Consider the following 11,934-nt stretch of genomic DNA (forward strand, 5'->3'; position numbering starts at 1 on the left):
GCCCTATTAAAGCCCCAATATATTAAGCCCCTTATCATTGAGATTTATTTTAGGCCCTAAAATTTTAGGCCCTTTATATAATGCATTTTTTAGGCCCCATTGAGGGGCCTTATTTTATTCCCAAAATTTGGACTTGAGTTTATCACTCCATTCATGTTCTATGCAAAGCTTCCGCCACCGTCAACCAATTACACCGCCGTCGACTTTTCTCTATCACAGAAATAAAGGTACTCTTCTATCTCCATTTCTCTTTAATCTCTAGTTTTCTTAATATCAAATTTCATTTTTTATCTCATTTGAATCAACATGTTTATAATACTACTTAATATGTACACTCACAAGTTGTTTGTGGAAATGCCTCAACAACTTTATACATGATATAAATTTGATTAAAATGCAATTCTGATGATAAAGTTTCGATGATTAATTTGCCGTGTTTTAATCTTAGTGGTACTTTGAGTCATTCTGTTGCAAATTTAGGTTCTTTAGTTGATTTAGTTGATATCAGATTGGAGGGTAGTGCCTAGTAATTGGACACAATATCTGTTGCTGAGGATGAGCTCATGAGAATTCTCATTCTGGTGAGGAATTTTGTGCCTGGTTACCATCAGTCTATTATAGGAGAATGGGATGTTGCTGGCATTGCACATAGAGCCTATGATCTTGAAGGAAAGACGATAGGAACGGTGGGTGCTGGACGAATCGGGAAGCTTTTACTCCAAAGGCTGAAACCTTTTAACTGTTACCAGATACAGAGAGATGGTTAGAGGGATTTGCATCCAAACAAGTTTTGATTTGCAAAATTTCATGAGAATCAGTGCCTCCAACTACTAAATCATCAACATAAACCAGAATCATAGTGAAACCTTGAGAGGAAGTCTTAGTGAAAAGGGAATAATCTGCTTTGGATTGGATATAACCTGATGCAATAAGGGTGTCAGTGAGTTTTGTATTCCATTGTCTGCTCGCCTGCTTCAGACCATAAAGAGATCTTTGCAATTTGCAAACAAGATTTGGTGTAGACAAAATGAGACCAGGTGGAGGCTTCATGTAAACTTCCTCATTAAGATCACCATGGAGGAAGGCTGTGTTAACATCAAGTTGGAACAAAGGCCAATTGTGAACAGCAGCAACAACTAAGCAAACTCTAACAGTGGTCATTTTAACAACTGGACTGAAAGTGTAAACCGGATTGAGGTGAGAAAACTAACCGAATTGGAGTTGCGACGCAAACACGTATTGAATCTTCGGCTTTCACTGGTTCGATTTCTTCTTCTTCTTATCAAAATCTTCCGCTACTGTGTGTGTTGTTGTTTGTTTCTCATAATCAAATTTGGAGAGCGAGGTTAAGAGAATTAAGATCGATTGGAGAGAGAGCTTTGAGATAATGAATGAGAAATTCTAACACGTGAGTGGGGCGATTCTCAGAATTTTGTGAAGAGTGAATCCTTATATATGATTTGATTCCATTACATGCGTTCAATTTCGTTAACTTCCTCTGTGTAATTGTGTTACGTTACAACGCTGTGAATTAACTGTGTTAAAAAAATGTTAATTTGTTAGTTAGAGTAGGATTCAATTAGTTGTGAAGCTAGTTAAAAGAGTGAAGTTATTGATTTGGTTCTGTTAATAGGGGGAAATGTTTTGTTAGTTGCAGTGGGAAAAATGAAAATGAAAATCAATTCTGAGTTAGTTAATGATGAAATGAAAATAGCTGCAGCCCCAACTAGTTTTTCTGTTAAGTTAAGGGGAATTAGTTTAGCTTGATGTTAATATGATGTGCTGGATGTATTATTGATGAAAATTTGGATGCTTATGAATGCTTTATTTTTTTTTAATAGAATTAGAATTGGTATATTGGCGTAATTTTGATGAAACAAGTATCTCTGAATGATGTCAGAAGGAATGTCTTATCAGAAGTTGCCGGTAAGGTACTATGATCTGTACAACTGATCTGAAAGTGTGCGGAACTGACAATTTCCATCTCTAGATACTTTAACTTCACAAAACCCATAAACATTCAACCTCTGTAGTAGACATTGGTGATCCATATTGGCATCGGTTATGGTTGGGAGTAAGGAATTTATGCAGGGCATATGAGGAACAGGTTCCAAGATGGAAAGGCGTCGACCGACTGCCTGTCTAATTTGGCATACTCTTCCGACAACATAAGAGCAATTATCATATTATCCTCAACATCATGTTGACTACTAATCGAAGTCTAACTTGAACTTTCACCTTCACCCCAACTCTGATTTAGTGATCCATTCTCATATCCGAAACCAAATCACTTCTCACCTTTTTAACCTAAACGAAAAAATCACAGCCGCAAAACATGCGCTTATGTTTGGATTGAGATGAATGAATGTGAATTTGGTTTGATGAAATTGTAATGTGATTATGTATGTGTCTTGGAATGGTTTAGGTAAATGTATGAATGCTAGGTCCACGTCTTGGTCATTTGGTTTGAAATTGGCATGGCCTTTGGTTGATTTATGCTACTATGGTACATGACAGGGTCTATTTCGTGATCTGATATTGAGATTTGGCCTAACTTTTACCAAACTTCCAACTTTTTTTAATAAAAGAAAAATGCAATAGAAACTTATTTGTTGATCTGTAATAGTAGCAAGAGAAATTTCAACCTACAAATTGTTGAATACAAAAATAACAAACTCACCACTAAGACATGTGGATATATTACATGAAAACTTAACCACTACAAATATGAACTTTAATAGCAACAAGAAAGATAACCATAAAGCCAAAGAAGAGAAGGGAATGAACAAATATGGATCTGTTAGTGGGTTCATTCAAATATGAACTACTAGCTTGTTAGGTTCGGTTCTACATTTAACTGAAAACTGAAAGTTAGGGTGAATATCACTTAGGTTAGTTATTGCTAATGTCTTAATGACCCTGCTGCTATGTTGTGCTGTGAATAACATACTGCCTGTTATGCCTTGTTTGTTAGTTACTTGTTAAATCTATTACAAGTTAGTACTCAACAAGTTCTGTTAATTGTATTATGAGATGAAGTCAGGTTTGCTACTTCTGTTATTGATTTGTGATGAAGTCAGGTTTGCTACTTCTGTTATTGATTTGTGATGAAGTTAATGCCTTCATGGACTACTTTGGTGATGATCTGCTATGCCATGTCCTTATGTTGTTATGAACTAATGGTTTGCATTGTAATACTTGCTGCGTGCCTCTTCTGTTATGAAATGAAAATCTATACATGTAATTAAATTTGCACTGAATATTATATGGAACTCTCATGTACTTATGAGCTTATGTTGTGTTCCAGGCCATTGAGAGTTTGCTCAGCAAAAAGATATTCCTTAATATAGAGGTTAGTCCTGCTTTTCTTTTTTTCAGTTCCCAGCTCACAAAAGCATATCAAACTGCTGCAGCAATATTGCTGTTTTATTTGAGGTTTTGAAAGCAGTTAATTAAACAGAGACTGGATATGATGAGGTTTTAGTTTTTGGAATGTGACTCTTAATATATAACCATGACATAACAGTTTTATGATAACACACATTCTTTTTGTTATAGTATGGAGTCAATGGATACGAGTGAGTATGCACAAGGTCAAGATGAAACTCATAAGGAAATATTGTCAACACTTTGGATTATTTTCACTAAAATCGGCAAAGGAAAAGATGGAGTTGAAAGAGCTGCATGCAATTTTTGTAGTACTGATTTTGCCATTGGAAAAAACCCCAAGTCTGGTCAAAGTTATGGAACTTCACATCTAAGTCGTCATGTTTTTATTTGTAAAAGTTTCCAGTTGAGCCTTCTTAGTCTAGAGGAATCGTCAAGCCTAACCCCAATCAACCAAAACACACATCGTGAATTACTTGGAGAAGCCATTATTGCACATGATCTTCCTTTTAGCTTTGTCGAGTATGAAAAAATTCGAGTTTGGGTGAAATATTTGAATCCATGTGTTGAAATGGCCTCTAGGAATACCATGGTGTCATATATTGAAAAAATATATGATAAAGAAAGGATCAAGCTTAAGGAAATCATGTGTAGGATTCCAAATAAAATTTGTCTAACATCGGATGTTTGGACAACATCTACTAGTGAGGGTTATATCTGTTTGACTGCTCATTTTGTTGATGAAAATTGGAAGTTAGTTAGTTGTCTTCTTAACTTTCTTCGAATGAAGCCCCCCCACACGGGTATTGCACTGGAAGCTACTTTGTTTGATTGCTTAAAGCAATGGGGAATAGATAAGAAAATATTTACTATTACGCTGGATAACACATCTGCCAATGATAACATGCAAGACCACTTGAAAACTCATCTTCGAGTGCAAGGCAATTTGATGTGTGATGGTGAATTTTTTCATATCCGATGTTCGGCCCATGTACTCAACTTAATTGTCCAAGAGGGTTTAAAAGTTGCTAGTGAAGCCCTCCATAAAATTAGAGAGAGTGTCAAGCATATTAAAGGATCTGATGGAAGGATGCTTAAGTTCAGAGATTGTGTCGAGGATGCAGGGATAAATGTTAGCGGTGGTTTAAGATTTGATGTATCTACTAGATGGAATAGCACTTATTTGATGCTTGAAAGTGCCTTGCAATATAGGAAAGCTTTTGAGTTTTATAAGGTGGCGGATAGAAGCTATAAATATTGTCCATCTGATGAGGAATGGGAAAAGGGGGAAAGGATTTGTGAGTTTTTAGAACCTTTTTATGAAATTACCAATTTGATTTCTGGTTCATCTTATCCAACTGCAAATCTGTATTTCATGCAAGTGTGGAAAGTCCAGTGCATTTTAGAAAAACATCAAAAAAGTATTGATAAGGTGATAAAAGATATGTCTGATAATATGAAAAAGAAATTTGACAAATACTGGAAAAACTATAGTATTGTGCTAGCATTTGGAGCTATTCTTGATCCACGCTTGAAGGATAAATTTTTGAAGTTTTGCTATACTACACTTGATGCCTCAACCTCTGAAGGGAAACTTAAGAATGTAATGGATAAATTCAAAGGGCTTTATGAAGAATATGTGAGTTATTCTACCAATCAAAGTGTTTCTCTTTCTCAACCATCTAATGAGTTCAACACATTGGCTAAGCTATCTAGAGAGGGGAATAAAGCTAAAAAATCAAAGATTATAACCCTAAGTTTTTATATTAACATATTTATTTCACCCCATTTCCTCTTTTATATATATATATATATATATATATACTTGTTTGAAAACTTTAGGTTGTCTATTATTTATATTTTATTAGTATTAGAAAAAGAGAAGGATTATTGCATGAAATTGTTAGTAAGGATTATTGCATGAAACTTTGTGTTGTACTCTGTATGTGGCTTTACTAGTAAAGCATACATGTGTATTCTGAATGTTGAGTACTAATAATGGTCACAAGGAAATGCTTGAATAATATTGCAGACAATGTATTTGGTTCTTTTTCGAGTTACTGTAATCATTAGTAACTTAATCGAAAGTTGAATGTGAGTTATCTAACATAGAAACATAGCAACATATTTCAATTATTTCAATTATTTCAATGATATTATTTAATTAGTTGAAAAAAAAATATTCAATGTTGTTAAATGATTAGAAAAAAATAGATTGGTCTTTATCTAACATAGAAACATAGCAACATTAAGAACTTACATAGATAGAAATGAAATGTATTTATCTAAATATTGTTTAAAATTATGTTATGTTGTTTCTGTGAATATTGAGAGTAAAATATGTCCTAACTATTTATATATATCGCAGGATTTTAAAACATGGAACTCGATTGAGAGTAGGTTTGTTCTTGGAAAGAATGAATTAGATATATACTTTGACGATGAATTACTGGAGCTAAATGAAGAACACTCTGAAGATTTTGATGTACTTCTTTATTGGAAGTTTAATGAGAAAAAGTTTCCGATACTCTCCATAATGGCACGCGATGTGCTTAGCATTCCTATCACGACTGTAGCATCTGAGTCTTCTTTCAGTATCGGTGGACGTGTTCTTACGAAATACAGAAGTTCTACTCTTCCTGAACACATCCAAATGTTGATTTGTACTCGAAGCTGGTTGCATGGATTTTCGGAAAATATGAATGGTAATACTACTTTGTATTTTATTTATTTTTATTTGTTCATGTTTATGATATACTCATGTCATTGTTTTGTTGCATCTGCACCTAAGTATGATTTATTGTGTTTTTAATATGAGGAAGATATCAACACTAATGATGAAGGCAATACTGAGGTGACAATGACTCAACATACATTTGGATTGCAAGATTGAAGTGGAAGACTAATTTTAGTGCCATATACTTTATTCTGGTTGTTGAATTTATCTTTTCATGTTTTTTTGGTTGAATTAGTGTCTTTGTTTATGTGATATGTGGTTCATGTTTGTATTGATTTACTTCAATTTCGAATGTTGAATGTCCGGAGTATCGACATATATCTTTCAGTGATATGTTTACATAGTATTTTTCGTGAATTGAGATGAATAATATTGTTGTTTGTGTTTGAAAAAGAACATAAAATCCTACTCAAGTGTATAAATATTAGCAAGTCACATAATTGAACTGGTTTGTGTAATATGTTTTCTTTTCTTTTTTATTTTTGGAATTTTATGTTGAAAATTTTATTTTTAATTTTTATTAAAGTTGTTTTTTATTTTTGAAATTTTTAGCAGATTTATTTAAAAATTATTTTTTTATATTTTGAATTTATTTTATTTTGGTTTTTAAAATAAAGTTTTTTTATTTTTTGAATTTATTTTATTTTGTTTTTCAAAATTAAGTTTTTTTATTTTATTTGGGGCCTTATGGCCCTCTTTTAAATTTTGGGCCCATCTAACTTTAGGGTCTATGTATTTGAGGGCTTACTATTCTTTAATTTTTTTAGGCCCCCTTATTTTGGGGGTTGGGGCCTAAATTAATTGGCCCCTTAAATTGACAGCTCTACTACACATGTCTGATTTTTATCACATATATGTAAAGGGGTCTCCATATCTATGAAACATTAAAAAAATGCATACTAAATTACTTACATGTAAGTTACCCGATGAGTAACATGCAAATAACCGAAAAACTTGTAATCAAGTTATCCTAAATATTATAATACCAGATAACTATGATGTGAGTTATTCGGTGAACAAATCTTCATATTGAAATACTTAAAAGCAAATTATTTGGTGAAGAGAAATTAGGTACCATAATTCTTTGAGCAAAGTTCTCCGATACACTCTGGTGAATGGGTGCAACTTCTCCAATTTCAAAGAAGTTAATTGGAATGGTAAAAATTAAACGATAAATTATTTAATATATAAAAAGTGAAACCATAAAATTTGGAATATTTTAAATATCGTAGGAATGGGAGAATAACAATAGAAGTATGAGATGAAATTTTCTGAGAAAGGATCTCATTGGGTATATCAATAAAATATATGGTTAGTAAAATCTATTTGGGATTATCTTAACACAACATAAAACTATGGATCATTTAACCCGTCATCCCTTCAATTAAATCTGCGGCCCTCACGTATTTTCATGATTTTCAAACTATTCATGGATAAATTTGAATCAAAAGTGAGAATGAAATTTTCACTAATTCTTTCAAAATTTTCAATAACAAACCAAATTTTTGATAATTCATTTTTAAATTGTCGGTATAAAATTTTTATCGATTTTTTAAAAAAATGTTATAGTTTATCAGAAATTTTAAAATTTCTGATAGTTTAAAAAAAAATTATTTTGAAAATTCATGTATTGCTTAAAAAAAAATTCAAAAAATCATTGATTTTTTATCGAATATTTTGAAATTTTTTAATTTTTTTTCGAAATTTCCAAGAAAAACAATAGAAAATCCCAAAGGTTTTAATAAGAAAATAAAGGTAATAACAACGGTGTCATATTTAATTGAGAATGTGACCGTTAAATACAAGACCATGATACATAGTCAACTTTTTTCTTCTTGTTTTCATGTTGTGTGTTATTTTTAATTTATTTTCAATTTTTATTCTTCATATTTAAATCTTCAATTATTATATGAGATGTATTGCTGGTTCAATGATCAAAAGACAACAAGAAACAAACATCACATCAAGGGCAGATACACTATCACAAAGAAAAGAAACTGTGATGACGGATGAGTGAACAAAAAGCATGTCACATCTTAGACTAGTAGCATATCAAAACGAACAATAATTGGGTCTTTGAAGTGACAATGGATTGTTTGGGATGTTTTTGGGAGTTTTTTCCTGTCTTGCCCCCATTTTGAATTTTTTTTCCCACTATACCTCATTTTGAAAAAATATTCCCAAAATACTCCCTTTTTAAGTTTGGCCTCGTCACTCCAAGTGACGAGGGGGTGCTAATAGCTTTTTTACAGTATACTCTCGGCAAATTGAATGACGAGGGGGTGAACGAAACTTTTTTGGTTTCATTGGCTCGTCACTTCAAGTGACGAGCATGTGCAGAATTCAATTTTTTTTATTTCTGTAATTATTTATTTCTTTAATATTGAATAAGTTTTAATTTAATAGTTTATTTTAATTCTTTAATTCTTTAATTCTTTAATTGAAAAATAATAATTAATATTTTTTTAATTCTTTAATTCTTTAATATTTTAAATAGTTTATTAAATACTAATAATAATTAATATAATTTTTTTTAATTTTTTAATTCTTTAATATTGAATAGTTTTTAATTGAATAGTTTTTTTTAATTCTTTAATTCTTTAATTGAATAATAATAATTAATATAATTTTTTTAATTCTTTAATTCTTTAATATTGAATAGTTTATTAAATAGTTTATTATTTAATTCTTTAATATTGATTTAATTGTGATAATTTTTAATTGATTTAAATAAATTGTAAATAATTATATTTCTTATTGATAATTAAAAAATTGTGATATTATTAATTTTGAAATATTAATAATAAAAATGATTAATTGATATAATGAAAGCAAATATATTTTATTGATATAATGGAAGAAATACATTTTATTGATACAATGGAAGCAATACATTTTATCTATAGTGACCGCCTGTTCCACATCTTGTGCCAACTTTTTTTCGTTTTTCCTTGCCCAAGTCTTCTTGTCTTTGTCTTGCAGGAGACGGAGATGAGTCGGAAGACAATTCATCAAGGGCGTTTTGTTGTTGTTGTTGACTTTGACGTTGTTGTGATGTGTTAGGAGGCATATCCATAACGTCGAGTTCTTGAACGCCAAAAGAAGGCATACTCATTAAATGGTCATCGGTGAGCTCAAAGTTGGGTAGTGAATGTGTGGTTTGTGTGTAGGTTTGGGGTGGGGTGTGTTGGATAGGAGGATAATACACATCATCAGGGTTGTATGTGGGAGTGGGACGTGCGTATGTGGTGTTAGAAGGTTGGGGTTGAGAATGAGGGTTTGAGTATTCGAAGTTGGGTTGAGGAATTGGAGTGTATTGTATGGGTGGGCGTAGGTTGGGTTGTTGTTGATATTGTTGGTTGTTAAAGTAGTTTGTTGGAGGGAATGGAGTTTGGGGATTATGGTGTTGGGTTGAGGTGGAATAAAAGGTGTGTTGTTGGATGGTCTGGATGTGTTGGTATGTTGGTTGAGCTGAGGAGGATGGTTGGTTATGTTGTTGGTATGTTGGTTGAGCTGAGGAGGATGGTTGGTTATGTTGTTGTGGGGGTGATGTTGTGTGTTGGGTTGCGGAAGCTACACGTTGACGGGGATCATCCAAAAATTGTGTCGGAGCAACGTGCATAAAAGGAATTGATAAAAACCAATTCATGTATTGTCTATCCGGCTTAGACTCACCATTGACCGAGTTTCCTTGTAACACCAAATGCCTTCTTCTTTTCCATTCTTTCAGCTCTTCTTTATTTAAATCTTGCCAATGCGTGTCCCAAGCTTTGACCATAGTCATGTTATGGTGTTCACTTAGACATCTTGGAGGAGACGGTATTTGTTGTTCAAATCCAAATTGGAGTTTGACTCGATCCGTCTGATGCATCTCAACGGTATAGAAACATACGATGTATGTTGTTGCACTCCAGACTCGGCTGTCATTATAATCAGGCACTGGATATTGTATGTACGGCCTCCAAATAAACTGTTAAAAGAAATATAACTATTAGAATGTTAAAAATAAATAACTTTAATATTATAATTAATATTAGAATGTATACAATAAATTTAAATAAGTTTAATATTATAATAAATATTAGAATGTATATAATAAATTTAAATAAGTTAAATATTATAAATAATCATTCTTACATCTTTTTCTTCCATGTGTTCTATTGCAACACGGTACCCTTGTAAATGATGTCGAGGATTAGTTCGATAATTCATACCTCGTTTGCACCATCTTGCATATTAAAAAAAATACAAAAATACGTTAAAGTGATGTATAAATAATTTGAATAAATTTAAATTGGATTTAAAAGTAAATCGTTACCTTAATGCATAAGGAAATGATGGAACCTCGTTACTAACTGGGGCTATCAAGGGTATGCGTGTGAATGCCCATACAGATAGTAATACCACACATCCTCCTATGCTCTTTACTCCTCTATGGGCCGCCTTGCACATATGTCTATATAATGTAGCCAAACAAGCAGAACCCCAACTGTATGAATTACATTTTTCAAGGTCTCCTACTAAAGGTATCCAAGAAGAATGCAACAAATTGTGACTTTTATCTGGCATTAAAAAAGTAGCAATTAAAAGTAAAATATAAATTTTTGCATGTAAAATATTTTCTGCCTCGGACGGGTTAGGGTTATTTTTTAGTTGCGTTAATACTGCTTCTAGCCAAACAATTTTGATAGAAGCCCCATTTTTATCCGAGGCGGTTGGTTGGATTCCCAAATATTCCATGTAAACGTCATTTGTTACGTTTGTTGGCCCATTGACAGCTTTTCCATGGATTCGGAGACCGAATAACATGCTCACATCCTCTAATGTGATGGTACATTCACCGGTTGGTAAATGAAATGTATGTGTCTCCGGTCTCCATCTCTCTAACAACGCCACAATGAGTTTAGAGTCTACTTTTAGACTTGTAATTTTTGCCACATTCGCAAAACCAGCTAGCTCCAAGTACGGTATAATAACCGCACTTGGTTGAATATATGAATGCGAATGAACCCGAAAATTTCCATCTTGCTGAAATTAAAATAAATAACAGTAATGAATATTTGGTCTAATAAAGAACGAAAATAAAAAACGATAGTAAAAAACGATAATAAAAATGAATATTTCAATGAGACTTACGTATTCGGCAATGTTTGCCGCCGTTCCACGGTGTGATTCGCCCATCCATAGGAAAGACATCTTGAAAGGAAGTGTAGTAATTGAAGAGAGTAATAGAAATTGGTGAAAATGTGTGTAATAGAAAATGTAGTATTGGATATTGGTGAGTAAGAAATGTAGAAGTATTGGATATTTATATGGGTTAAATAATAATAAAAAAATGTAGTAAAAAATGTAGTAAATGTATGATTAGACTATTGAATGGAGAAAATGTAGTAAATGTAGGGATTAGACCCTTGCATGTAAATATATGGCATGCATGCAAAAAATGGAATCGGATTCCTCTGTGAGATTCCCATGCAAAAGGAAAAAATTTTGAAAATTTTGTGTACCTAGTCCTCGTCACTTTGATTGACGAGTTCTGAATACTTCTTCATCAACTCGCCAAATGGAATGGCGAGTGCATGCGTGGTCTTCATTAACTCGCCAAATGGAATGGCGAGTGCATGCGTTGGTCTTCATTAACTCGGTAAATGGAATGGCGAGGTATCACATGCAATTCAAAGGCACGCGTTTCCCCTCTCTCAGCATGTGAGTTGGTTTTTGTTTTATTATGTATACCAAATCAAATTGATTTTTCCTATAAATACTACTACTACCTCATTTACATTCATCAACTCAAATCCTCAACTTAC

The 11,934-nt window shown here is 32.6% G+C and overlaps 1 long non-coding RNA gene across 1 annotated transcript; it reads left to right on the top strand.

The window, feature by feature from the left end:
- The first annotated feature begins 3,081 nt into the window (after positions 1–3,081).
- On the top strand, positions 3,082–3,768 carry LOC127117034 (uncharacterized). Its single transcript, XR_007801803.1, has 2 exons — positions 3,082–3,352; positions 3,559–3,768. It is a non-coding gene; the product is annotated as an uncharacterized LOC127117034 (long non-coding RNA).
- The last annotated feature ends 8,166 nt before the right edge of the window (positions 3,769–11,934 follow it).

This window comes from Lathyrus oleraceus, chromosome 1 (genome assembly GCF_024323335.1).
Source record: "Lathyrus oleraceus cultivar Zhongwan6 chromosome 1, CAAS_Psat_ZW6_1.0, whole genome shotgun sequence".
In the NCBI taxonomy this organism is placed as follows: domain Eukaryota; kingdom Viridiplantae; phylum Streptophyta; class Magnoliopsida; order Fabales; family Fabaceae; genus Lathyrus; species Lathyrus oleraceus.